A 27,828-nucleotide genomic window follows, 5' to 3' on the forward strand; every position below is an offset into this window, starting at 1 on the left:
TACGTGGCAAGCGCCACTAGAAATTTGGACATGCTGCAGGTCCATGGTGGAGCAACCATGGCCATCCAATTATTCTGTTTGCACAGGCCTGACTTTAAGGAACCTTTTATTTACATTTATGCAATCGGAGCATGATTCACAATGCTAGTTCTGTTGCACAATCCTCAGTGCTACTGTGCATTAAACAGTTGCACCCAACACCAACTTGTAATGTCTCATTTTACCCAGGGTCAAAAATGATTTTGCGTTATGTCTGTCCGCCTCCTATGGCCCTCTGCTGTGTTTGGGATGTGTGCCGGTCGTCGTTGGGCGGGTGGTTGGTCAGCCTGGGGGTCGTCATCCCTGTCCACCTCCATGGGTATCCCCCTTCTGGTGGCAATGTTGTGCAGCATTGCACATACAGCAATTATTCGACAGCATGTGTCTGGTTGGTATAGCATTGCGCCGCCAGTCTTGTGAAGGATACGGAAGCGGCTCTTGAGAATCCCAAAAGTCCGCTCTATCACATTCCTCGTGCTGATGTGTGCAGCGTTGTAGCGATGTTCCTGCGGGGTTGCTGGATTTAGGTATGGGGTTAGTATGTATTCCCGCAGGGCGTAAGCACTGTCACCTAGAAGATAGAAGCATAGACTTAGCATTGGTGATGTACATACATGTGTGGTGTTGGTGTGGGGAAGCGTAGTTCTACTTACCTAACAGGAGTCCCTCTCCAAATTCGCCATTGAGTAGTCGCCTGTGCATTCCACTGTTGCGGAAGATGTATGAGTCGTGTGTGCTCCCTGGGAATTGTGCCACTAGGTCCGTTATGATGTTGTTGGCATCGCACACAACCTGCACGTTGATCGAGTGGTATGACTTGCGGTTCCTGAAAAGGTACTCATTTGCTGACGGAGGGCATATGGCGATATGCGTGCAGTCGATGCATCCAATCACATGTGGGAATTGTGCCACCTGGTAGAAAGCCTGTTTGGTGCGGTCCAACTGCTGTGGGGTTGTGGGGAAGCTGATGTGTGTGTGTAGCATTGTCAGCATGGCATCTAGAAATTTTTTGAAGAAGCGTGACAGTGCGCTTTGCGACACACCTCCGGCAACCGCAATTACCCCCTGGAAACTCCCTGAGGCCAGTAGGTGCAGGCTGCATAGGACCTGAACGTGCGCAGGGATTGCATTGGTCCGGTGTGTCTGGTGCTGCAGTAATGGTTCCAGGTCTGCAATCAGGCGCATGATCATAGCGCGATTGAGGCGATATTTCTGGTACACCTCGTCCTCATTCTGGCCGAGCAGGGTTATGCGCAGTCTGAACACTCGCTCCTGGACCCTTCTCCTGCGCTGTCCTGCTGCATTTATCCGCATCCTCCTTGCAAGCACGTAGAGGGCAGCCATTTTGTGGGAGCCAACAGGGTCTCCTGGGCCAAATTTAAGGGTTTAGTGATTGCCTCAATCATTTGCACATGTAGGATTTTTTTTTTTTTTTTTTTTTTTTTTTTGTGACTTTACCTCCAGGTTTTGATTCCCCTTATTTAGCTCTGGCAAAATAGCGATTTTTGGAATTTTCGTTATTAGCGAGTTTTGTTGCATTGGGGTGCGATTCGTTATTTGCTATTGGCAATTTCCGGGAGCTAATAGTGATTTCGGTAATTGCGAATTCGGTATTTAGCGAATCGGTAAATTAGCATTTTGGGTATTAGCGATTCGGTATGTTCGAGGTTATTTATTTAGCGATTCGTTATTTGCTCGGGTTTTGGGTTGATGCATTGGGATTGGGTATTTTTCACACATTACCGGGAGCTATTACCGAATCGGTATTTTACCGACTGGATTTTGGCTTGATGCATAAGGGTGATAGTGAATTTAGAGAGAGAACAGCTGGGCTGTGGGTCTGGTTAGCAGGCCCACAGCCACATCTAAGTCGAAAACCAGTGAAGCAAAAGCAAAAAGTGGGGGTGAACATAGAAAGCAGACCCTACTCTCCTACACTAACTATATCACAAAAAAAGAAAGCGAAGTTCGAACTATACCATTCATGTTTGTATGCAGCTCTTTGACAGTTCATTGGTCACTGTCCTATGTTAGGATTGTAACTTCTGAACTGCAAGTAGCACAAGGATCTCTGTGACAAAGGCAGTAACCCACTGAGCTTCCACATAAAATACAGTTCATCTGCATTTAAAAACTACTAACAGACAAATGTTGCTCTCTAGCAGGATCATTTATCACCAGCGTAATCTGGGCCTTTTGTATTGTCTTATTGTTGTTCTGCATAGGCCATGATAATGATAAAACCTGTTTAAATGAAGCACTCACGAAGTATGTGTCCTGCTGGGCCTGTGCATATTTTAAAAAGAAAAACAAATAGTAACACATTCTCTTACCTACTCCATTAGTCAAACTTTGTGTCACAGCCTGATGTGATAAGCTGCTACAGGGGTCAGGAGAGGTGAATAGGAATAAACAAACTTATTTTCTCCTGTGCTGCATAGAAAAAGAAATATCCATGCAGCAGAACATTGAGGCCTTTGCCATGTGGAGATGAAGGGGTGAAAAAATAAACAAAGTATTTTAAAGACCTGTGAAGTACTCGGGTGCGGCTGAGATAATCTCTAAAACTGTCTGTGTGGGCGCGCACCCGGGAAGCTGTGCTTTGCGCGCCTGCCTTCAAGCACTCACTGCAAGGGCCAAGGCTCCTGTTTGTGTGGGCCAGGCTCATGTTTGGTGGGCCTGGCCCACCCGCTAGAACCGGGCCTGGCCTGGTTTTAGTGAAGGAGTCGGGCCCATACAGGTCGACTCAACACGGACTGCCAGACAGAGCGAAAAGTATAATGCGACTGCTGAAATTATATGATTATATTGAAAGGGAGAGCGCCTGAAACCCAAAGTCCCTTGTGTGTGTTGTGAAGAGTAGAGGAGCTGTAGCCCAAGTCAGCTTCTTACAGTGCTAGTAACGGAGGAAACACACCGAGCCAGGCCCTTCCATCACTCGCCCTCATTTGCAAGTGCGCACTCCGCTGACGGCCCACGCCCAATTAGACTGAATCATCAGTGCCCAGGTGAGAGTGACGGCGAGAACGACGGGGAACTGCTTGTTGACAGCCCATGGAGGTAAGCACACCATAGTGTGAGTTTCTCCTATATTATTTTCACTGCCTTCAGGTAGTTGTTGGATTGTGCTAGAACGACATGCACTCTGCGATCGTGTTTTACCCCTTAAACCTTCTCTGCATGTATGCATTCATGTATAATGTGCGTCTTTTAGTGATGGATTGCATTTCTGTCATAGCACCTTGATCCTGGATGTTTATTGGCACATGCTTCACCTATGCGCAGTGGTCGGTTGAACTCAAAACTGTCAAATTGATATGCATGTGAACCAGCAAAAATGTGAAAAGTACACAAATGTATAAACCTAGTCTATGATTTGCCTACAAACATTTTAACCTGATTCGTTAACTTTGTGTCTCAATCTCACTCTCCCCACTCTCCAAAACCTCCAATTCAAAAAAATATATATGTAAAACACCTGTGCGGTGACATCTGGCACTGCACCATATACCTAGGTGCCGATCACGATCCGGTAAAAAATGTCCCCGTACGACTCGTATCGGGTCTTTTTACCGTACGAATCGTACAAGTGCCGTACGAACTGGCAATCACGATTCGCATGGTAAAAAGTCCATACGAACCGCACTGGGAATCATTCCCCACACGTCCTCGGGTCGGAAAATGTGTCCGACACGTCCTCGGACGATTTACCTTACAAACGTAAAAATCCAAGTCCGACCGAGGAATCACGATCCATCCCGTGCGTCCGAGCCTACAACCGTATGGAAAAAACACCGTCCGCACCGAACACCTATAGCAACCATGGAGACATGTGCCCGCATACGCGCCCAACACTGCCCCCAGCCCCCGTACGTCCGACACGTACCCCCCGTATATGTATACCCCCACCCGTCTAGGTACAGGTTCCAGGGGATTCACGCTACACTCCGTCGGATGGCCGACACCATGGCCGACCCTCCCTGTGCCAGAAGGCGGAGAACATCACCACCCACAGGGAGGGATCAGGAGGAGGAGGAGGAAACATCCGACGGAGCATCCCAGACGTCGTCACGGCCTGCTGCTGAGGTTCCCCGCAGGAAGCCGGGTCGTCCACGGAAAGGACCGTGAGGGTGGCTGCTACATCACCATCTCCCAGGACACCTGGCCTGGCACCTGGCCCACTGGAGCAACAGCATCACAGCATCAAGAGACATTCTCTGCCACATGGCCCTGCTGGTCACTGGCTGACCAATGTTGACAAAGACTGTGGCATGGACTCTGAGGATTTCCAATGGCAAGGACACCAACTCCCCTACTGAACTTTGGATTCCCTAATCCCGGAAAGCCCCTCACTTTGCCCCCCCCCCCCCCAATAATAAATCACACTATTAAGAGTAGATGCCTGCTGGTAGCATTATTACCTAACATGTGTCTTGTACAGTCTAAACATGCCTGAGTCATCTGTTCACTTCAACCATCCACACCCTGGGGCCTGAGTCTGGCACAGGACACATGGGTCACAGTTTATTAGGCAAGACAGACATGGAGCACCATACACACCCGTGATGGGCAGAACCAGCTGAGGGGGTGGCCGAACAACCGTGCTGACAGACACATTGAGTACAGCAACAGTCATGCGCAGAGGTCAGGGATCCTGGCCAGTGTCCTGGGGGGCACCCAGGTATGTGTAGACAGGTGGCAGAACCATGTCCTGCAAGCTTGAGTCCGGTGGATGCAGAGAATGGGGTCATGGACAACGTTGGATGCATGGGGATGGCACATGTCACAATACCCACACAGTCATGGACATCATGCCCAATACACAGTCTCAGCACACACACACAGCTTGCATCTTGCCACTCGACACATTGACACATAGCCACAATCAGGGAATACCATGCCAGACATGCAGGATGCACCGTGCCAACACACCAGCATTGACTGAGAAGAGGCACCTTGGAGGCATAGGGACACCTTTATTAGTCATGTTTTTGGGATTGCAGAGGCAACTTGAAGTACACATGAACACATCATGTGGAGTAACATGTGGGTCCAACACTGGCACCCCCCTTCTGCAGCACAAATGCGTGATAGCCATGGAACTGGCACACAAGTGTCGGCTAACAGCTAAAACCCACAGCTGCACACGGAGAGCCTGACATACACCATAGATCCGCTGATGTGGAAGTCCCACGCCATGTCAAGACAATGTCAACCATATGTGTCCGAGGGCAGTGTCACACACATTGATGCCATCATCACAATCCACTATCCCATCACTGATGACTGACAACCAGGCAGCCCATCTATTCAGGTGTACCCAGCTGCATGTCGTGTCCCATGGGGATGCCACATGACTGCAGAGGAACCAAACCCCGATCGGGGAAGTGTGCACACATCGTGAACAACTGCCACACCCAATACACCCCAGATGCATCCCTTACCCCATGGAGACTTCCAAACGTGTCCGTGCCTGTAACGCTGAGTCAGCCCACGATGTCATGTCCATGAGGAATAGCAGTGCCACAACAATGCAACCAGCAAACGGCATGCGCAGGTACCTGGGGAAGAGAGACACACAAGAAGTCAGCCACAAAAAGCACAGCCACTTGCATGTGCAATTACTCGACACATGTATGGATGACAACATGCTAGGTCACAATTATGACTGGGGAAATACTACCATCACTGCCACCATCACTCCAGTGACACACCCACACACACCTCTGACCCACGTGCCATACATGCAGGTGGAGACACACATCACAACGCATGCCACACGGGGACCAATGCGTGCACACTCAGACCCTGGTACTCACCACTAAGCAAAGAAGTCGCGTATGAGCCGAGTCCGGATGTCCTCTTGCGGCTCCACATCCTCCACATCACTAGCCCCATTGCCAAGCCCTTCGTCCTCCACGGGTGGATGGTCCTCGTCATGTTGATTCAGGATGAGTGGCACAGCTCTTTCAACTGCCATGTTGTGCAGCATGCAGCAGACCATGAAGATCTTGCAGACCTTCGCCGGGGCATAAGGGAGTGCACCGCCGGTCTTGTGGAGGCACCGGAATCGGCTCTTCAGCATGCCAAACGTCCTCTCTATCACTCGCCTTGTCCGGCCATGGGCGGTGTTATAGCGGAGCTGGGCCGGCGTGATGGGGTTGCGGAGAGGTGTCAGCAGCCAAGGCATGTTGGGATAGCCAGCGTCCCCTACATGGGAAGCACATGGACATCGTTAGAACTGGTGAAGCGGTCGTGCTGGTCGGCTATACAGAATACAGGACAGACAAACTGTACCCACCAACAACACATGCCCGTTCGTTGCGCAGCTGCATCATCATATCAGGCATCCCGCTACGCCTCATGATGTAGGCATCGTGTGCTGACCCTGGGAAACGAGCACAGACATGTGAAATCACCTTATTGGACAGACACACCACAAGGGCATTGATGGAGTGGTAGTGCTTCCGATTGCGGTACGCCACCTCCCATGCGTGTGGTGGTACCAAACCTACATGTGGACCGTACACACGCATCTACGCTCACTATCACTATGGGTCGGCACGCATATGCGTACTCGTAGTGATAGTGAGCGTAGATGCGAGTGTACGGTCCGTACCACTATGGGTACGCATACGCGTGCAGACCCATAGTGATAGTGAGCGTAGATGCGAGTGTACGGTCCGTACCACTACGGGTACGCATACGCGTGCAGACCCATAGTGATAGTGAGCGTAGATGCGTGTGTACGGTCCGTACCACTACGGGTACGCATACGCGTGCAGACCCATAGTGATAGTGAGCGTAGATGCGGACTTGAAGCTCTATTCACTCTGTGCACAAGCTCAGTTCCTGCATTTCTGGGCTTACCCAACCCCCTACCAGCCGCATGTGGCGGTGGAACTGGCAGTAGTCGCCCCCTTGCCATTACGAGTGGCACTATATGGAGAAGTTACGTGCCCGTCGCGTGATGTGGACACAGTGGAAATGGTCCGCTGGTCCTGGCGTGAACTTCGGAAACGAGCTGGTCTCTCCCTGCTTTATGCGCCGGCGGTTCCTCTGCAGGGCAACCCGATGCTGCCTTGTTTGACGGCAAGAGGTGACGTCCTCACTATCCGTGGGAATCGACTTCTCACCTTCGCTGACTTATATCCAGATGGCTCATTTTTCGAGATGCCTGCGGATGGGGATGACCAGCCCTGCACGTTTGCTGACAAATTACTATATCATTCCCTTAGGGAATCTTGCAAGAAGATAGGACCGAGCTTCCCGGAAGAGCCTTGCGCACTAGCCGCCCTGCAAAACTTGCTCTCACGACCCTCCCCTAAAAAGCTGGTGTCCAGATTATATAACTGCATGCAGGAACAAGCCCCGGCGACAGTAGCCGCGGCCGAGGCCGCTTGGGCTGAGGACCTGGGGGACCAGCTGCCAGATGACGCGTGGGAGTATTGCTGCGCTCAACTCACAGCTCTATCGCCGAGTTACCGACTGCGTCTTATCCACTTCAAATTCCTACACAGATACTACCGCACTCCGACACTACTACGCCGCATGGGTATACGGGAGGATGCCTCTTGCTGGAAATGTGGGGGTGACGATGCCACCTTTCTGCATGTGGCTTGGAGCTGCCCAAAGCTGGGGGCATACTGGTCAGGGATCTTCGATACCATCAATCAAATCACACAAAGGAGTGACTCACCGTCTCCGCTGCTGGGATTGCTGGGGTATGTTAAGCACACTGAGCCTTGCGACAGGAAACTACATGCATTACTCCTGTTATACGCCAAACGACAGGTCGCTATACACTGGGGCAGGCCGGCCCTCCCCACGCTTGAGAGCTGGATCAGGGATGTGACTTACGGCCACACTCAACTGACGCACTATTGGGAGACCATGCCCACCGCTTCCAGACCCACTGACATTTGGGGCCCGTTTGTACAGTGGACTACAGAACGCACGGCCCCTGACTCCGCCGGTACCACACGTGCTACTAGTATTTCAGACGACATGGGCTAAAGGTGCGCGCTGCGTAGGTTAATGATAGAGGTCCCGTTGCCCCGCGCTTACACTGCCAGGAACTGCCCAGACGTAAGTTTTGCGTTTACTGCCTCCACTGACCCGGATTGAGTCCCCTGCCCCCCCCCCCTCCCGCCCTTCTGGTCCAATTGTGGATACTTCACTGCCCCTCCCCCCCACCCCACCCGTCCTTCGTTAATTCGTACATGGCCAAGATACCTTTCCGAGCCCGCCCTGAACAGGGCTGGCCCTCTATCTGAAACACCTGTGGCGGGCCCGCGCGACCCCTTTGTGAACTGGAATGTGGTATAAATGCTGTGTTTGAATACTTGCACCTATGTTTGATGTTTTTGGTTTAGCTTGTTGGGGGGTCCTGTTGGGAGAAACTTGGTGCTGACCGACGCCTCCTTTTTATCGGCTGCTGCAGCGGGTGGCTGACTGCTGCTTATTCGTGGGCGGCTTCACTGATTTTCGACATTTTTCAATTGTCAGCAGCACTGGGAATAAAAGTAAGACCGCTTACTCGCTAGAGATGCACAGTACACGCTGAAGATTTTATTGTATCTTAAGTTTACCTCCGAATGAACCACCGACCGGATGTGGGCCTTAGAGATATTTATATGTAATCTTTGTATAACCTACTTGATAGCGGCCTGCCTCCGGGTTGTTGGCGTGACGCAGTGTACACCATCTGTTGCATTTGTTCATAATAAATGTCTTACAACAAAAAAAAAAAACTCCTGATTTCCACTTGCTGGGTCTGGGCAGTGTGTGATGTGTCTGGACACACACGCAAGGTGCAGTGACCGAGTCATGTTGTGCATGTTTTCAGCATTACCTATGCAGCATGTGTCTCAAGTTCATGGATATGCTCCCTGGTCATCGGTATTTTTGCCAACGCTGTGTGGTGCAGATGCAGTGCTGGATTGTCCCCAGGGCCTGAGTGCTATGTCAGACTCCGTTTCCTGTGTTTAGCTATTGTCTCATGCTCTCCATGGTATTTCAGTGGCATGGTGGCTCAACCAACTGTGTGTTTCATGCCCTACATCGGTACCCTGTTCAGTAGATGTTAGGGATCTTCCTTTTCAGGCCATGCAATGTTACCTATGTAGATTGGACTCATGTGACAGATGTGTACAGGTGTCTGATTAATTTCTGTCTCTCCACCCTGCCCACAGCATCGTCGGGGGACACAGAGGGAGACATGGACACAGACCAGGCGGAGGGACCGAGCACCAGTGCCAGCCGTGACATCGGGTCTGGCACATCGAGTGGGACAGAGGCGGAGGAGAGTGTGGCCGAGGACCTGTCAACTGGCACATCAGACTACGAAGCTGACAGGTCCGAGGAGGATGTCTCCGAGTGGGCGGAGGCTGCACCAGCAGCTGACAGCGGAACAACACCTCGCACCGCCCCCTCAGTTTCCACCAGCCGCCTCCCACTTGCTCGTGTCCCTTCCCAGCGTGCCCGGTCACAGCATGTCTCCCTCCTGCCAGGCACCGCACCCCCTGCCCCTGTCTCCACTGCTGCCGCCAATGCAGAGTCTGTGGACATCCAGCGGTGTTGGACAGGCCACACGAAGGGCTTGCTCCCTTCCCGCACGACAGGGCCCGAGCTCCGGCCCACCAGGCATAATCCACGAAAAGCACCTGTACCCCGTCTCCCGACGGATCTTCTGCCCTCGGACCTCTACTCATCACGGGGCCCAGCCCCACCGGCTCCCCCGGCCGGTTCAAGCCGCCATCTTGGGCCCTGCACCACGAGGCCGCGTGGCCTCGCCCCGACCCTAACCCCGGGCCTGGCCGGCCCCGACATCCCGGCACCACCATCCACCCGGGAGGTGAGCGGACCACTTGGCAGGTCAATGGGAGGACGAAGTGTCAAGAGCTCTTCCCCCGCCAGGTGCCGATCGCCTCCAGCTCCCCCAGGCGCTGGCTCCACCCCCTGCTGGGTGTCTGGACACCTTCATCCCGGGCCCTCCGACCTCCAAGTGCGAGGGTCCGGACATCAAAGGGCGCCTGCCCTATAACTGGGGCAACTCCGGAGCAGGAAGGCAGTTGTATCCTGGAGTCGAGAGACACCGAGAGAACTCAGCCTTGACGGACTACTGGCGCTGCCGTAGCCCGCTCTTGTGAACCATCGTCCTGCCTGCTGGCGCTGCCGCGGCCTTCTACAACGACCATCCTCACCGGGACCTGCTGGCGCTGCCGCGGACCGTACATCGACCATCTTTCCGGGACCTGCTGGCGCTGCCGCGGCCCGTTGTAACGACCATCCTCACCGGGACCTGCTGGCGCTGCCGCGGACCGTACATCGACCATCTTTCCGGGACCTGCTGGCGCTGCCGCGGCCCGTACCAACTAAGCTCGAGGATTGTGAGCTAATCATCATCTCATCCAAACTACCTGACTGGTAGACAGACTGTCCCGCTACCCCTTACCCTGCTTTGAGAGACTTGAATCGAGGGGACCCCTGAGTCCAGACCTCCTTGTACCATTCAACCGTACCTTAAGAAGTGCTTATAAAGAACACTGAACCTTACCCGTGTGTGGTATCTGTCTGTGGGGGGAAGTTACTTGTCTGTACGATCGCTGGAGACGGCTCTCCCCGGAGACCTCTCCTCCTGACCCCGGCCGACCCTCCCGGTCCGTCTATCCTTTCTAACATTGGTGGCCAGCGGCGCGATCCGAATCAACGCGTAATCGTACAGAGAGTAGCTCACCCCACGACAACAACACGATGTCAGCCAAAGATAGCAACTCCACCGAGAAATTCCAAATGGATAAATTAGAAGAATACAACCACCGCGAACTGAGACAATTCTGCATAGAACTTGGCATTGCTACCACCGGCCTGAGTACCAAAGATGATCTAAAGCACGCCCTAGAGTCGTGGACAGAAACTGGGGTCGCCGGACCCTCCGACCAAAGCAGCATCACACCAGAGGGGAACACCACGGCTCCCGAGGAGCGGGGAACGGGCCTCTCGCAGGAGGAGATCCGAGAAAGAGAAAGAACCAGATTGCACGAGTTGGAAATGGCACGACTCAAGATGGATGGGGAACTCAAGTTAGCTGAACAGAAACTCAACCTCGAGCACATGCGGCTCCGAGATGAACGAGAAGAGAAGCAGAGACAGAGAGAGCTGGAGGAGAAAAAAATAACGCTCGAGCACGAGCGCAAACTGGCGGAAATAGAACTTCGGAAACAGAATAAAGAACTGGGGGTGCCTGAGCGACCACACACCCCGGGGCCAATCGAGAAAAAAGTCCACATCCCCAAGGATGTTGTCCGCGAGTATGTCCGAGAAGACGACATACAACAGTGGTTTAAAGCCTACGAGATCGCCATGACCTCCCACCGGATCGACCGGAGTGATTGGGGAGCCGGACTCTGGGGGAGGTTTATCAACGAGGGTCGCGATGCCCTACTGCAGCTCCCAGATCACCAAATGTCGTCCTACGACCACATGAAGGCTGCCCTCCTCACCCGCTACGGCCTCACACCCGAGATGTACCGCCAGAGGTTCAGAGATTGCACCCGGATCCCAGGTACAACTTGGGTAGAATACGTGAACTATTTCAGCCGTGCCTTCGAGGGTTGGATAAAGGGGAGCCAGGTCACCACCTACGAACAACTCTTTAACCTGATGGTATGGGAGCACCTGTCGAACAACTGCTTCGTCGAGCTCAGGCAGCACCGTCCTCGGGGAGGAGGAGGGGGCCAGGGGCGAGGGAGAGACGCCTTGCCCACAACACCCGTGGCCAGCACCCCGGCTCCGGCCGGTCGGGGCAACCCCCCGTGGCGTCCTGGGGTCCGAGCCAACATCACGTGCCACCGATGCCAGCGAGTCGGCCACTACGCCAATGACCCGAGCTGCCCGCAGAACCAAACACCCAAGCCCCGCCAGGTAGCTGCCGCCGCCCTGGGGGAAGAGCGATCATTGGAGGAACCAGAGGAGTATGAGCCGGCCCAGCAAGAGTGGGAACCGGCCGCCATGGTCCTGGCGTGCTTAGGGGGAAGAGACATGGTCCCGCGGGCTCCCCTACCCGCTAACACCAAGAAATACGGTCAGTGGGTGACCATTAATGGACAGCGAGCCGAGGCCTTGCGTGACACAGGCGCCAGTGTGACGGCCGTCCGCTGTCACCTGGTGAAGCCCGAGCAGATCCTGCCGAACATTCTCTGCCCCGTCCGCTCGGCAGACAACTCTGAAAGTATGTGTCAAATGGCCTGCGTCCCATTCGAATGGGGAGGGGTCTCCGGCCTGTTGAAGGTGACGGTCCGGGACGATGCCCCCGTGGACTGCCTCCTGGGGAATGACCTCGAGAGTTCCCCGTGGGCCACCGTTGAGAGAAGAGAGCACCTGGGGATGCTGGGCCTCCCGGACTGGGCCTGCATAACCACCCGGTCCATGGCCGCCCGTGCCGTCCCTCGATCAGAAGAACCATAATGGCCAGCACCTCCGCCCCCAGTCGCCCCAGTAGAAGACAACGACGAGGCCAGCCTCCCAGACCCGACGGCCGAAGGGGACGCGCAACCCCAGGACCTTCCTGACCTGGCTCAGTGGCGTCAAGAGGGGGGGCCCACCCAAGCACAGTTCCGCCAGGAACAAAAGACCTGTCCCTCCCTCGAGGGACTCCGCCAACAAGCCAGCGCCCAGAACGCAGGGGACTCCACCGGAACTCACTGGGTCTACTGGGATAACGACCTGCTATACAGCGAGCAAAGAATCGCCGAGCTGGGGGCCGGTCGAGTACTGGTGGTACCTCTCCGCTTCAGAGACTTTCTGCTCAACCTGGCCCACGATGTCCCCCTGGCTGGACACCTGGGCCAAGATAAAACGTACAGCCGCCTAGTGACCCACTTTTTCTGGCCGAAGATGAGGAACGACGTCCTAACCACTGCCGATCTTGCCCCACATGCCAAGCCAGCGGGAAGAGTGGTCGGAAGCTGAAAGCCCCTCTGCAACCCTTCCCTGTGGTCACCACCCCGTTCGAGAGGGTGGGGATAGACATCGTGGGGCCTCTGGACCCCCGCACGGCACAAGGACACAGGTTCATCTTAGTACTGGTGGACCATGCCACCCGCTACCCCGAGGCGGTGCCCCTACGGACCGTGACAGCTCCGGTGGTTGGCCGGGCCCTAATGGGGATCTTCTCCCGGGTAGGCTTCCCCCGAGAAGTCGTCAGCGACCGAGGCACGAACTTTATATCCAAATACATGAAGTCCCTCTGGCAACAATGCGGGGTCACCTACAGATTCACGACCCCCTATCACCCCCAAGGGAACGGACTAGTGGAGCGTTTTAACCGCACCCTCAAGGGGATGATTGGGGGATTGGAAGAGCCCCTCCGTCGCCAGTGGGATGTACTACTCCCGTGCCTCCTCTTCGCCTACCGAGAAGTTCCCCAGAAGTCCCTCGGTTTTAGCCCTTTCGAACTCCTGTACGGGCACCCTGTGCGAGGGCCCCTCAGCCTAGTAAAAGAAGGTTGGGAGATGGCCCCCCTAAAGACCCCTCCAGACGTCTTCAAATACCTCCTGGCCCTACGCAATCAGACCCGGCGCTTCAGAGAGATGGCCAAGGCGAACCTCGAGGCCAGCCAGGAGGACATGAAGAAGTGGTATGATCACAATGCCTCCTCCGTTGAGTTCGAGCCTGGACAACAAGTATGGGTGATGTCCCCCACCGAACCATGTGCCTTGCAAGATAAGTGGACGGGGCCCTTCAAAGTAGTCGAGCGCAAAAGCCCCGTCACTTACCTCATCGACCTGGGGACCTCCCGGAACCCCCTTCGGGTCCTCCACACCAACCGACTCAAACCACACTTTGTGCGCTCAGAACTCAGCCTCCTGATGGCTACGGACAGTGGGGCAGAGGAAGACTCCGAACCCCTCCCGGATCTTCTGAAGACTCAGGAGAATGACGGCTCCGTGGACGGGGTCCGGCTCTCTGACGCCCTCACTTCGGAGCAACGCCAGGGCTGCCGGAACCTCCTGCTGCAGTTCGCTACCCTGTTCTCCCTCACCCCCGGGGTCACCCCTTGGTGTTTGCACGACGTGGACACCGGGGACAGCCCCCCTGTCCGACACCGGGCCTACCGCGTACCAGATCGGGTACGGGCCTGCATACAGGAGGAGGTGGCCAAGATGCTCACAATCGGGGTCATCGAGCCCTCGGACAGTCCCTGGGCCAGTCCGGTTGTATTGGTCCCCAAAGCCGCTGCCCCCGGCACCGCACCTGAACTGAGATTCTGCGTCGACTACCGGGGCTTGAACGCTGTCACCCGGACCGACGCTCATCCGATCCCCCGAGCAGACGAGCTGATCGACCGGCTGGGGGCCGCCCGCTACCTCAGTATCTTCGACCTAACAGCGGGCTACTGGCAGATCGGCCTCACACCCAGGGCTCAGGAACGGTCAGCCTTCTCTACCCCCGATGGCCACTACCAATTCAAGGTCATGCCCTTCGGCATGAAGAATGCCCCCGCCACGTTTCAACGCCTCGTGAACCAGGTCTTGGCGGGGCTCGAAGAGTTCAGCGCTGCCTACCTGGACGATATCGCTGTATACAGCCGCCACTGGCCCGACCACCTCCGTCACCTCCAAGAGGTCCTACAGGCCCTCCAGCGGGCCGGCCTCACAATTAAGGCCGGCAAGTGCCAAATTGGCCAAGGGTCTGTGACCTACCTTGGGCACCAAGTGGGAAGCGGGCTGGTGGCCCCGCTACAACTTAAGATTGCTGCCATCCAGTCCTGGCAGCCCCCCGTCACCCAGACCGAGGTCCGAGCCTTCTTGGGGCTCACCGGCTACTACCGGCGGTTCGTGAAGGACTACGGCAGCATCGTGGGGCCCCTCACGGGTCTCACGTCCAAGAACCAACCGAAGCGGATTAACTGGACCCCCGATTGTCAAGCGGCCTTCGAGAAGCTGAAGGCCGCCCTGTGCACCGCCCCTGTGCTCCAGGCCCCCGATTACAGTCGGGAATTCGTGGTACAGACCGACGCCTCCGACCACGGCATCGGAGCCGTCCTTTCTCAGTTAAACCCCGAAGGTCATGACCAGCCGGTGGCCTTCATCAGTCGACGTCTCCTGGCCCGAGAACAGCGCTGGAGCACCATCGAGAGGGAGGCCTTCGCAGTGGTGTGGGCCCTCAAAAAGCTCCGGCCCTATCTCTTCGGTACACACTTCCGGGTACAAACCGACCATCGACCCCTGCAGTGGCTGATGCAGATGCGGGGGGAGAACCCAAAACTCTTGCGCTGGTCCATTTCCCTGCAGGGAATGGACTTCACTGTGGAGCACCGACCAGGCCAAGACCACGCCAACGCGGATGGCCTGTCCCGCTTTTTCCGCCTCGACGAAGAGAGTCCCCAAGGAGATGGGTGACTCTCCCCGCCTTCAGCTGGGGGGGACGCATGTTGGACAGGCCACACGAAGGGCTTGCTCCCTTCCCGCACGACAGGGCCCGAGCTCCGGCCCACCAGGCATAATCCACGAAAAGCACCTGTACCCCGTCTCCCGACGGATCTTCTGCCCTCGGACCTCTACTCATCACGGGGCCCAGCCCCACCGGCTCCCCCGGCCGGTTCAAGCCGCCATCTTGGGCCCTGCACCACGAGGCCGCGTGGCCTCGCCCCGACCCTAACCCCGGGCCTGGCCGGCCCCGACATCCCGGCACCACCATCCACCCGGGAGGTGAGCGGACCACTTGGCAGGTCAATGGGAGGACGAAGTGTCAAGAGCTCTTCCCCCGCCAGGTGCCGATCGCCTCCAGCTCCCCCAGGCGCTGGCTCCACCCCCTGCTGGGTGTCTGGACACCTTCATCCCGGGCCCTCCGACCTCCAAGTGCGAGGGTCCGGACATCAAAGGGCGCCTGCCCTATAACTGGGGCAACTCCGGAGCAGGAAGGCAGTTGTATCCTGGAGTCGAGAGACACCGAGAGAACTCAGCCTTGACGGACTACTGGCGCTGCCGTAGCCCGCTCTTGTGAACCATCGTCCTGCCTGCTGGCGCTGCCGCGGCCTTCTACAACGACCATCCTCACCGGGACCTGCTGGCGCTGCCGCGGACCGTACATCGACCATCTTTCCGGGACCTGCTGGCTCTGCCGCGGCCCGTTGTAACGACCATCCTCACCGGGACCTGCTGGCGCTGCCGCGGACCGTACATCGACCATCTTTCCGGGACCTGCTGGCGCTGCCGCGGCCCGTACCAACTAAGCTCGAGGATTGTGAGCTAATCATCATCTCATCCAAACTACCTGACTGGTAGACAGACTGTCCCGCTACCCCTTACCCTGCTTTGAGAGACTTGAATCGAGGGGACCCCTGAGTCCAGACCTCCTTGTACCATTCATCCGTACCTTAAGAAGTGCTTATAAAGAACACTGAACCTTACCCGTGTGTGGTATCTGTCTGTGGGGGGAAGTTACTTGTCTGTACGATCGCTGGAGACGGCTCTCCCCGGAGACCTCTCCTCCTGACCCCGGCCGACCCTCCCGGTCCGTCTATCCTTTCTAACAAGCGGCAACTGCAGGTTGGTCAGGCTGCGATCCTTAATGTCCTCCATGCCCACGGCAAAACCCTCACCAACATCGAGGCTTTCTTGGAGGGCATTCATTCATCGCAGGCTGACCAACGCAACTTGCTGAGGTCCATAGACTCCACACTGACTGCAGCAGTGGGTCTCCTGCAGCGCGACCTCCCCCCACCTACCCCTGCCCCATCCACACTTCCCACTCCCAAGCCTGTCCCACGTACACCCAGACGTCGGCATGCACCCACATCAACGGACACGGGCACCACACCAGCAGGGAAGGTCCACCGCACTCCTCCTGACACGCACACACAGGGTGAGGTAGGCACACCCACTGGGTCGGGGGGCAAACGTGTGACACGCAGCCATAGTGGGAGTCCGCATTCCACCCAGTCCACTCCCTCCAAATCCCCTCCCCTCAGCTCTCCTGGCCACATCTCCCCCAAGGACTCCTTCATGGCCGCTCTGTCCCTGAGCCCCACAGTTACACCACCACGCAAGCGGTCAAGGAGGTCCCCGGTCAGGGTGGTTGAGTCTCCCCCCCTGTCTCCACCCTCCCCCGGTGGCGCTGCAACCCATCCCTCTGACCCCCCCCCTCCTTGGGGCCTGAGGTCCCTTCGGGTGCAGGGGACTCCCTGGAGGACCTTGCAAAGGTGTGTAGTGCCATCCTGGCCTCCGCCTTTGGCACTGACCCACCCCCTGTGGTGGAGTCCTCCATCCCTGCACCCACAACGCCGCCCCTTTGCCCTGATGTCCCTGCGGTGCCTGTTGCTTCCCCCCCCCCTGATGCCCTCACCAGTGTGGAAGACGATGCCATTTGACTGTGCAGGCAAGGTAGGGGACACGCATCCCACTGTGTCCCCCATCCAGCTGAGAATCATTGACTGCCCTATGGGCTTTGTGAAGATTGTACTGCCTGCGATCCACGGACATTGTGCTCATGCTGAATAAAGCTTAATTTTGTTTTCATTATCACACTACTGCTATGCTGGTATTGGTGTTGGTGGGGCTGCTACATGGTTTTGGGTGGTGTGTAAGGGTTTGGGTGTGTGGGATATGTAGTGGTGTACTGCTCATTGGTGGGACCCTGGGATCTGTGTGCCATCACAAGGTGTTGGCTAACTTTCTTTGTTCATGTAAGCAGTTACTGCATGGTGCACTTGTCCCAGGGTGTATTCCTTCCTCTGTGTACCCAGCTTTCTTCCCTGCAGGGTGTTCCCAATGTTTAGCTCAGAGCTGTGTCTACATGAGCTGTGTGTGTGATGGAGCCCTTCTACTTTGGCCATGCATGCAGGGCCATGTGTCCACCTGCAACAATCGTGGCATCCTTGGTGATCACTGTACTTGTGTGTGGAGTCTGTTGACATGAGTTCATGGGGACATGTTCCCTTGTAGCCAGTATGCATGTGGATAATTCTGGCCTCACACACATGTGTTACACCCCTCCTGTCTCAGGGCACTGCTGGGAGGACTCCACACCCACCCCTCCTGTCTCAGGGCACTGCTGTGAGTGATAGGCCCCCACCCCTCCTGTCTCAGGGCACTGCTGGGAGGACTCTGCACCCACCCCTCCTGTCTCAGGGCACTGCTGTGAGTGATAGGCCCCCACCCCTCCTGTCTCAGGGCACTGCTGGGAGGACTCTGCACCCACCCCTCCTGTCTCAGGGCACTGCTGGGAGGACTCCACACCCACCCCTCCTGTCTCAGGGCACTGCTGTGAGTAATAGGCCCCCACCCCTCCTGTCTCAGGGCACTGCTGGGAGGACTCTGCACCCACCCCTCCTGTCTCAGGGCACTGCTGGGAGGACTCTGCACCCACCCCTCCTGTCTCAGGGCACTGCTGGGAGGACTCTGCACACACCCCTCCTGTCTCAGGGCACTGCTGGGAGTGATAGGCACCCACCCCTCCTGTCTCAGGGCACTGCTGGGAGGACTCTGCACACACCCCTCCTGTCTCAGGGCAATGCTGGGAGTGATAGGCCCCCACCCCTCCTGTCTCAGGGCACTGCTGGGAGGACTCCACACCCACCCCTCCTGTCTCAGGGCACTGCTGGGAGGACTCTGCACACACCCCTCCTGTCTCAGGGCACTGCTGGGAGGACTCTGCACCCACCCCTCCTGTCTCAGGGCACTGCTGGGAGGACTCCACACCCACCCCTCCTGTCTCAGGGCACTGCTGTGAGTGATAGGCCCCCACCCCTCCTGTCTCAGGGCACTGCTGGGAGGACTCTGCACCCACCCCTCCTGTCTCAGGGCACTGCTGGGAGGACTCTGCACCCACCCCTCCTGTCTCAGGGCACTGCTGGGAGGACTCTGCACACACCCCTCCTGTCTCAGGGCACTGCTGGGAGTGATAGGCACCCACCCCTCCTGTCTCAGGGCACTGCTGGGAGGACTCTGCACACACCCCTCCTGTCTCAGGGCAATGCTGGGAGTGATAGGCCCCCACCCCTCCTGTCTCAGGGCACTGCTGGGAGGACTCTGCACCCACCCCTCCTGTCTCAGGGCACTGCTGGGAGGACTCCACACCCACCCCTCCTGTCTCAGGGCACTGCTGTGAGTGATAGACCCCCACCCCTCCTGTCTCAGGGCACTGCTGGGAGTGATAGGCACCCACCCCTCCTGTCTCAGGGCACTGCTGGGAGGACTCTGCACACACCCCTCCTGTCTCAGGGCAATGCTGGGAGTGATAGGCCCCCACCCCTCCTGTCTCAGGGCACTGCTGGGAGGACTCTGCACCCACCCCTCCTGTCTCAGGGCACTGCTGGGAGGACTCCACACCCACCCCTCCTGTCTCAGGGCACTGCTGTGAGTGATAGGCCCCCACCCCTCCTGTCTCAGGGCACTGCTGGGAGGACTCTGCACCCACCCCTCCTGTCTCAGGACACTGCTGGGAGGACTCTGCACCCACCCCTCCTGTCTCAGGGCACTGCTGGGAGGACTCTGCACACACCCCTCCTGTCTCAGGGCACTGCTGGGAGTGATAGGCACCCACCCCTCCTGTCTCAGGGCACTGCTGGGAGGACTCTGCACACACTCCTCCTGTCTCAGGGCAATGCTGGGAGTGATAGGCACCCACCCCTCCTGTCTCAGGGCACTGCTGGGTGGACTCTGCACACACACCTCCGATTTCAGGATATGTACGCTTGGAACATACACGGTGGGGGTACGCTCAATGCATTCGAGGTGAGGGTACGAGTCTACTTACACTGGTGTGGTGGGGGTACGCTCCATGCATACGCGGGTGAGGGTACGGGTCGAACTTACACTGTTGGGCCGGGGGGTACGCTCCTTGCATACGCGGGTGGGGGTACGGGTCGTACTTACACTGTTGGGCTGGGGGGTACGCTCCTTGCATACGCGGGTGGGGGTACGGGTCGTACTTACACTGTTGGGCTGGGGGGTACGCTCCATGCATACGCGGGTGGGGGTACGGGTCGTACTTACACTGTTGGGCTGGGGGGTACGCTCCTTGCATACGCGGGTGGGGGTACGGGTCGTACTTACACTGTTGGGCTGGGGGGTACGCTCCTTGCATACGCGGGTGGGGGTACGGGTCGTACTTACACTGTTGGGCTGGGGGGTACGCTCCATGCATACGCGGGTGGGGGTACGGGTCGTACTTACACTGTTGGGCTGGGGGGTACGCTCCTTGCATACGCGGGTGGGGGTACGGGTCGTACTTACACTGTTGGGCTGGGGGGTACGCTCCTTGCATACGCGGGTGGGGGTACGGGTCGTACTTACACTGTTGGGCTGGGGGGTACGCTCCATGCATACGCGGGTGGGGGTACGGGTCGTACTTACACTGTTGGGCTGGGGGGTACGCTCCTTGCATACGCGGGTGGGGGTACGGGTCGTACTTACACTGTTGGGGTGGGGGGTACGCTCCATGCATACGCGGGTGGGGGTTCGGGTCGTACTTACACTGTTGGGCTGGGGGGTACGCTCCTTGCATACGCGGGTGAGGGTTCGAGTCGTACTTACACTGTTGGGGTGGGGGGTACGCTCCATGCATACGCGGGTGGGGGTACGGGTCGTACTTACACTGTTGGGCTGGGGGGTACGCTCCATGCATACGCGGGTGGGGGTACAGGTCGTACTTACACTGTTGGGGTGGGGGTACGGTCCATGAGTCCGCGGGTGGGGGTAGGAGTCGTACTTACACTGGTGGGGGTGGGGGTACGGTCCGTACGTCCGCGGGTGAGGGTTCGAGTCGTACTTACACTGTTGGCATGGAGGGTACGCTCCATGCATACGCGGGTGAGGGTTCGAGTCGTACTTAATCTGTTGGCATGGGGGGTACGCTCCTTGCATTCGCGGGTGAGGGTACGGGTCGTACTTACACTGTTGGGGTGGGGGTACGCTCCATGCATACGCGGGTGAGGGTACGGGTCGTACTTACACTGTTGGGGTGGGGGTACGCTCCATGCATACGCGGGTGGGGGTACGGGTCGTACTTTCACTGTTGGGGTGGGGGGTGCACTCCTTGCATACGGGGTGGGGGTAGGGTCCGTACATATCCGTCCCCACGCTATGTGATGCTTGTGCGGCCCATACCCAGGCCTTTGCCACGTGGGTGCGATCCGTCCCGCCATTGTTGGGGTGACGTGTGTGGGCGTGGTCCGACTCGTACCCACGCTCTTCAGGCGTGGGTACGGGACGTACCTGTCTGGTTGTGTTGCCGGTTCGCGTGGTGACGGACTTCCGTTGTGGCGGTCGCTGGCTTATCAGGACACGCCCCCACCCCCTCGTGGTGACCAGGGCATGGGAGTCAGGTATGTCCAGGCCATGTGTGGTGTGTGACTTATGTGGTTGTTTTGTGGCCTGCCCTGGTCCTGCCACCCCCACCCCACCCCACTTTCCCCCCTCCCTTAGTTATTCTGACCTTCTGCGGCGTCTGCGTCGTAACCTGTAGAGGAGGTGGACTGCTATGAGGGCAGGGATGACTCGTAGGTTCGGGTCCATGTCTGTCCGTCGCGTACTGGTACTCCTTGCTCGCGTCGTCCTGTCGCGTACGGGTCCTCCTTGATCGCGTCGTCCTGTCGCGTACGGGTCCTCCTTGGTGGCGTCGTCCTGTGTGTCCGTCACGTACTGGTCCTCCTTGTTCGCGTCATCGTCTGTCCGTCGCGTACTGGTGGTCCTTGTTCGCGTCGTCCTGATTTCCCGGCAGTTTTTGGCTGCCGCAAAATATTCACCGTGCGGGGTGACGTCGGTGCGAATCGTGATTCCTGGGTCGTGAATGGCTGGCTGCGAGCGTCCCGACGTCAGGTCGGCGCTTTCCCGGATCGCATTGGTAGGTGTTTTTTTGTTTGGTCGGGTTTTTTTACGATTCGTACGGTAATGGTGTACCCGTGCGAATCGTAATTCCTTGTTTGTAAAAATTGACGACCGGGTACGCGTCGGGCGGAGATTGTGCTCCGTCCGACGGTTCGTACCCAGTTTTTACCGGATCGTGATCGGCACCTTTGTGTGTTTGGAGCCAGAGAGAGGTGGCTGCCAGTAACTCTGAACACATCTTACCTGAGTTGGCTATATATACTTCACGGATGAAGAACATATCACCACTGTCTATCACCTTTAACTACTGGTAATAAGTAGGGTACATCAATGGGTTCAGCGCCTGCTGCTGGCATAGACACTCAACCTACCTCTCAACTTTTCTCTCCTGAAGACTGTAAATGACATAATCTCTTCACTACTCAAGGAACCCCAGGGCGTTTGTGCCATAAATATATGGATAGCTAGATACGTATATTTGTGAATAAAATGCATATTTCTTCATTGGGATAGAAGCCCAGCGAGCCAGTATATCATAATTGCAGACAGTGTGGGAGTACGGAGACAGGTCGCCCCTGCCATGAAACTGATCAAGATTTCCCTTGTGCGTGCTCATCAAGAACACAACAGCCATCACGATGCCCACATAAACAGTACACTTACCAAATCAACTCGCCTCGGAACACCACGACACTGGCATAGAAAATATTTTCTCATGGCCTCAAACTTTCAATCCCTGTGGGACTGACGGAGCCGTTCATTCACAGAGATCGATAAACCGAGTGACATTGAGTTGTGCTGCAACAACAAGCAGCAGAATACAATTCAGCTCTGTGAATGCCTCCTATATTTATGCCACTAATCTAATTAAACACAGATGCACGGAGGCACTATCACTTGTTGTGCGGTTTAGCTGAGTGATGAGACGATACAACATGTCCTTGGTAAAAAAAATAATAATAATTACCGTGACAAATAAATGTATCTTTCCTCAACTGCATAGTCTCTTCCATCCTATGGAAGGAATTATGGTCTTGAGAACATTTCTCTAACAGGGACACGTCTCAAGTGCCTTTGCGATGCCCGTGGAAAAAGCGCTTGCTGCGAGCATTTTGCTGAGCAGAACATTTGCCGAGTCCCAGGGGTGTGCTCGGACGTGAAACCCACTGGAGCCTGTTATAAACTTATGATTGAGGAACATCTACGAGAGCACAAAAGCACTGACACAAAGGCTCTAATGATCTCATCCACGTAACAAGTGCGCCACTGCGAGTTAACATTAGGACCGGGCGGTGCACGCGGAACTCTGCGGAAACTCACTGAGGGGCATATCAACAAGGGCTTTATCTCTGCTTTTATGGCTTTAAAAGCCAAAAAAGGAGGGATAAAACTAGCTCCCTATCAACAACAGGGTGCTAACATGCAAATTTGCATGTTAGCACCCTTTTACTCTACGCTTCCCCTTGCATCTCTAATGAGATGCAAAGGGGGCGTTCCAGAGTAAAATAATATGAGAAATGTCGCTAAGCGACATTTCTCCTATTATCAAGAATATCGCTAACCCTGTTAGAGACAAAAAAAGCAGCGCTAACCGCGGTTAACGCTGCTTTTTTACGTCTGGTATTTTTCTGACTTAGCCATGATATCCTATGGAAGGAGGATATCATGGCTACGTTTGCCTGTCCCTATCAACAAGGTAACGTGAGATTATCGCTGGGTTTCAAGCGATAATCTCACATTAGCCTGTTAGCGTGAGGATTTTTATCGCTATTGAGATAAGCGTTGCTAATAGCACGCTATCTCAGCGATAAAAATTCACGCTAGCCAGCGATAATTATCCTAGCGCTAAGTGCGCTTAGAGATAATTATCGCCGATTGTTGTTGATATGCCCCTGAGTTTTTATACAACTCAGCGTGGAACTCTGGATAGCTCTCCAAATGTCGCACAACCCCAGTGCTTGCGCGAAGCCCTTAAGCTTCCCTATTGTCACCTCCCACCCTGGTGCTCATCCTATCCAGGGTCATATCTAGTGCCAAATTAAAGTCACAACCTACCGCTACCAGCACTCGGGGGTTTCCATCGAAATATTCCTCACTTTTGTTAGCGCTGAGGACTGGAGCCCAGGGTGGGAACAGACATTAATCAAAAGAATTGTTTCGTCCTGGTGACCTCCTAGGATAGCAAGTGTATCCGTCCATGCGCGCTGCACATGAAATGGGGGTGTTTTTCTGATAAGAATCATTACGCATCTAGAACCCGAGGTTTATTTTACATATCCCAACAATCTATGGGGCATATCAACAAGGGCTTTATCTCTGCTTTTTTGGCTTTAAAAGCCAAAAAAGCAGAGATAAAACTAGCACCCTATCAACAACAGGGTGCTAACATGCAAATTTGCATGTTAGCACCCATTTACTCTACGCATCCCCTTGCATCTCTAATGAGATGCAAAGGGGGCGTTCCAGAGTAAAATAATAGGAGAAATGTCGCTAAGCGACATTTCTCCTATTATCAAGAATATTGCTAACCCTGTTAGAGACAAAAAAAGCAGCGCTATCCGTGGTTAACGCTGCTTTTTTACGTCTGGTATTTTTCTGATTTAGCCATGATATCCTATGGAAGGAGGATATCATGGCTAAGTTTGTCTGTCCCTATCAACAAGGTAACGTGAGATTATCGCTGGGTTTCCAGCGATAATCTCACGTTAGCCACTTAGCGTGAGGATTTTTATCGCTATTGAGATAAGCGTTGCTAATAGCACGCTATCTCAGCGATAAAAATCAACGCTAGCCGGCGATAATTATCCTAGCGCTAAGTGCGCTTAGCGATAATTATCGCTGGTTGTTGTTGATATGCCCCTTAATCTCTCCCTCCCCATACTACAGTACTGTCTGCCAGTTAGGTGTGTCTCCTGTAAATACACACTGTTGGGTTTGTGCTAACTAATGGCCCTAATTGCCAAAATCCTCTTCTCCTATTGCTCTATCCGTTAAAGTATCAGATTATTAGTGTCGGTGCAGTGTAAAGATAAGCAGCCTGGATAGGAGCCATGAAAAAATGGGGGAGGGTGGAAGAAGAGGTGCTGAGAGAAGAGGAAGTAAAAGGAATCCGTGAGCATCCTATCCCTTTAGAATGGGCACAACTATTATACGCATTCACACATGAAACAACTCCGGCAGAGGCACCAGCAGACTCCCAATCCCAGACCCCACCTCTGTTTCCTGCCAGACCCAATGCAGAACCTTCACGGTAGGATCCACATACTTAGATTCACTCCTGCGCCAGCGTCACTCTTGGAGTTCTCCTCGTCTATGCTAGAGGGGAAACACCCATTACAACGACTCTGTATTCACGCGCTGCCATCGCAACGCGGCTTTTACATCGCGGGAGGCTTGACACCGCAGGTTTTTAGATCGCGTGCACATTTACTTCGCTAACGTTTACAACGCAAGCAAGTGCTTGATGTTTTTAGATCGCATATCCGAGCATATGGGGCTCCGCTGCCACCAAGTGGACGATACTCAAATTGTCCTGGGGGCGCTGTGTTTGAAAGTTTATACCTGCTGCAGAAATGTCAAGAAAACTCGTGTGATTAATTATCATCCTGGAAAGAGATCAGTGTTTTCATTTAATGTTTTAATCCGTTATTGGTTTGTGCTCTCCATGTTTTCCATGCTTTCTATTGGTTTGATATAAAGCACACTACCAACTCTGCGTTAAATTACTATAGAAAAAGATTTTAAGTCTGCAAATGAGGCCATTCAGAGACACTTTTGTGTTGGTGAATCTTAGCCTTGGGTAGGGCGTTTTGTTTTTCTTCACTGATCGGAATGATGTGTGGAAGTATTGCCCAGAACATTATAAAATAAGGATTGTAATAAAGAATTTGTGATGTATTTTGTTAAAGGTGAGATTTTTTATTGGGTCCGGGGCAGTAATGGGATTTACCCGAGCGTCCTCGGGCCACAACATTATTGCATTCCATTTAGATAACCAAGTTGCTCCATTTGGGCTCTCAAGGATGTGTAGTCATGGCTTCCAATAAAATGAGAATGGTATTAGAACTCCAGATACAGTAAATTTCACACTCAGTAACTTCAAAGCTCTGTCATGGTTATAACTTTTGCAAATAATTTATTTTACAAGTAGGTAAACAGACCATTTGGAACTGGCAAACAAAACCAGAATATGCTGGTACCTAGAGGGCTGAAGATAAAGCCACAAATATATTTTCAACTCCAACTTGGGAAGAGGATGTGAGCTAACTGCTAGGGCTGTCGACCTCAAATCTGGGGAACCGTCTTCGAGTCTTGGCAACGACGTCAACATCTGGAGATTCTGGACAAATCACTTACTCTTCCCGTGCCGAACAAAAATGAATGTGTTCTTGTGTAAAGCAACTGGTGCTTATGTAAAGCGCTATGATACTCTATATCTTTGGGTCAAGTTTGCGCTATATAAATCTCTGGGGGGGGGGCATTGGGGCTATGTAATAATCAACTCTTGGTTATTTTGAAGTAGTTGAATCTGATTCTTGCAAGGTCTTTCAACACCAGGGATTCAGGTTTGTGCTATTATTACAAATTGAGAACATCTGGAACAAGCTTCTGTGCTGTCCATCATTTGGTACCAGGCTGTACAGTTCAGTGTGCCGATGCCTCAACTGCTGAAGTTCCAGCACCCCAAAAAAGTAACCCATAGAACTCTATAAACCCAAAACCCACCACCCGAGCAACAAGGACACCCACTGCAGTGAAGTCACTGGTGCAGTTCCAAAATCCAGTTGTACTCTGTTAACAAGGGGTCTGACTAATAGTGTCTGGGTGGGACACAGTTCTATTCACATGAGTTCAGAAACGCATTTATTGTCCAGCTGGTTTCTATATTATTCAAAAGGACTGATGTTTTATGTAGTGGGCCAGCACCCACATAGGAGGCCCGGATAGTACCTACATTTTTGACTCCTATGTCTTTTTCTTTAATGGTTACAGCCACAGTGTGTCCGTAGTATGGTCTTCCACTGAATCCAGTTTCTTCCCACTGGAAACTGGACTTTAGATTTTAACTATGACTTTAAATGTCATAGAAGTCATGACAGAAGACTAATTCTAGCTTTTTTGTGGATCTAGATGACCTCATTTGCCAACAGAACTAGTATCCACGATGTATATTAGAGGCAGACTCAACCGCTGGTCCTTCTAGGACTGAGAAAGGGGAGTGTAAGCATATTCCTGCCAAGGGATGAGCTGAGGGTGGTCTAGTGTCATTTTCCAGTAAGACTGGCAACATTACAGCTCCATTGCCCAGCTGATGCAGCTGTTGGAACTTGCTTCTTGTGGGCTGCAACAGTCTTGTGGCTTTGTGCAGATTTTCTCCTTGAAGGCCTTCTTCACACAGATTCTCCAGCCAACGCGGCCTTCTCGTTCAGGGATCAGGTTGGCTCCTCCTGAGCGGGGCAGCACAGTTCTTCATGCAGCCCAGTGAACTCTCGATCTCTGAGTCACATCAGCAAGGTTTTATTCTGGATTCCCAGACTTCGGCCCAGTTTGGCGGTAGAACACCACAAGTGCTGGCTCAAGTCGGGCAATATTTATCCTACTTTGAACATTAAGGCTTGAGGCCAGAGCAAACGAGAAAACTCCTTTATTCAAAACTTTAAAAACACCTCCAGTCCTGGAAAAGTGATTTTCTTATCTTTGTTGAGGTTTCCTGGGTTCTGAAGCCAGGACCTATTTTCATCACTAACTGCCAGTCACTGCAGCACCCTTATTCCACATGGAACTTTCCCCACTTAGATGGCCATTAAAAATATCCATGTAAGAAACCATATTTTGAATGTACATTTTTTTTTCAAAATTCAAATATCAAATGTACAACAGCAGTGTTTTCCAAGAGGATGCACCTCCTGAATAGCTATTGACTTGTGTGTAGAAAGGCTTTCAGGGTCTCCCCTAA

This window comes from Triturus cristatus, chromosome 12 (assembly GCF_964204655.1).
Source record: "Triturus cristatus chromosome 12, aTriCri1.1, whole genome shotgun sequence".
Lineage (NCBI taxonomy): Eukaryota > Metazoa > Chordata > Amphibia > Caudata > Salamandridae > Triturus > Triturus cristatus.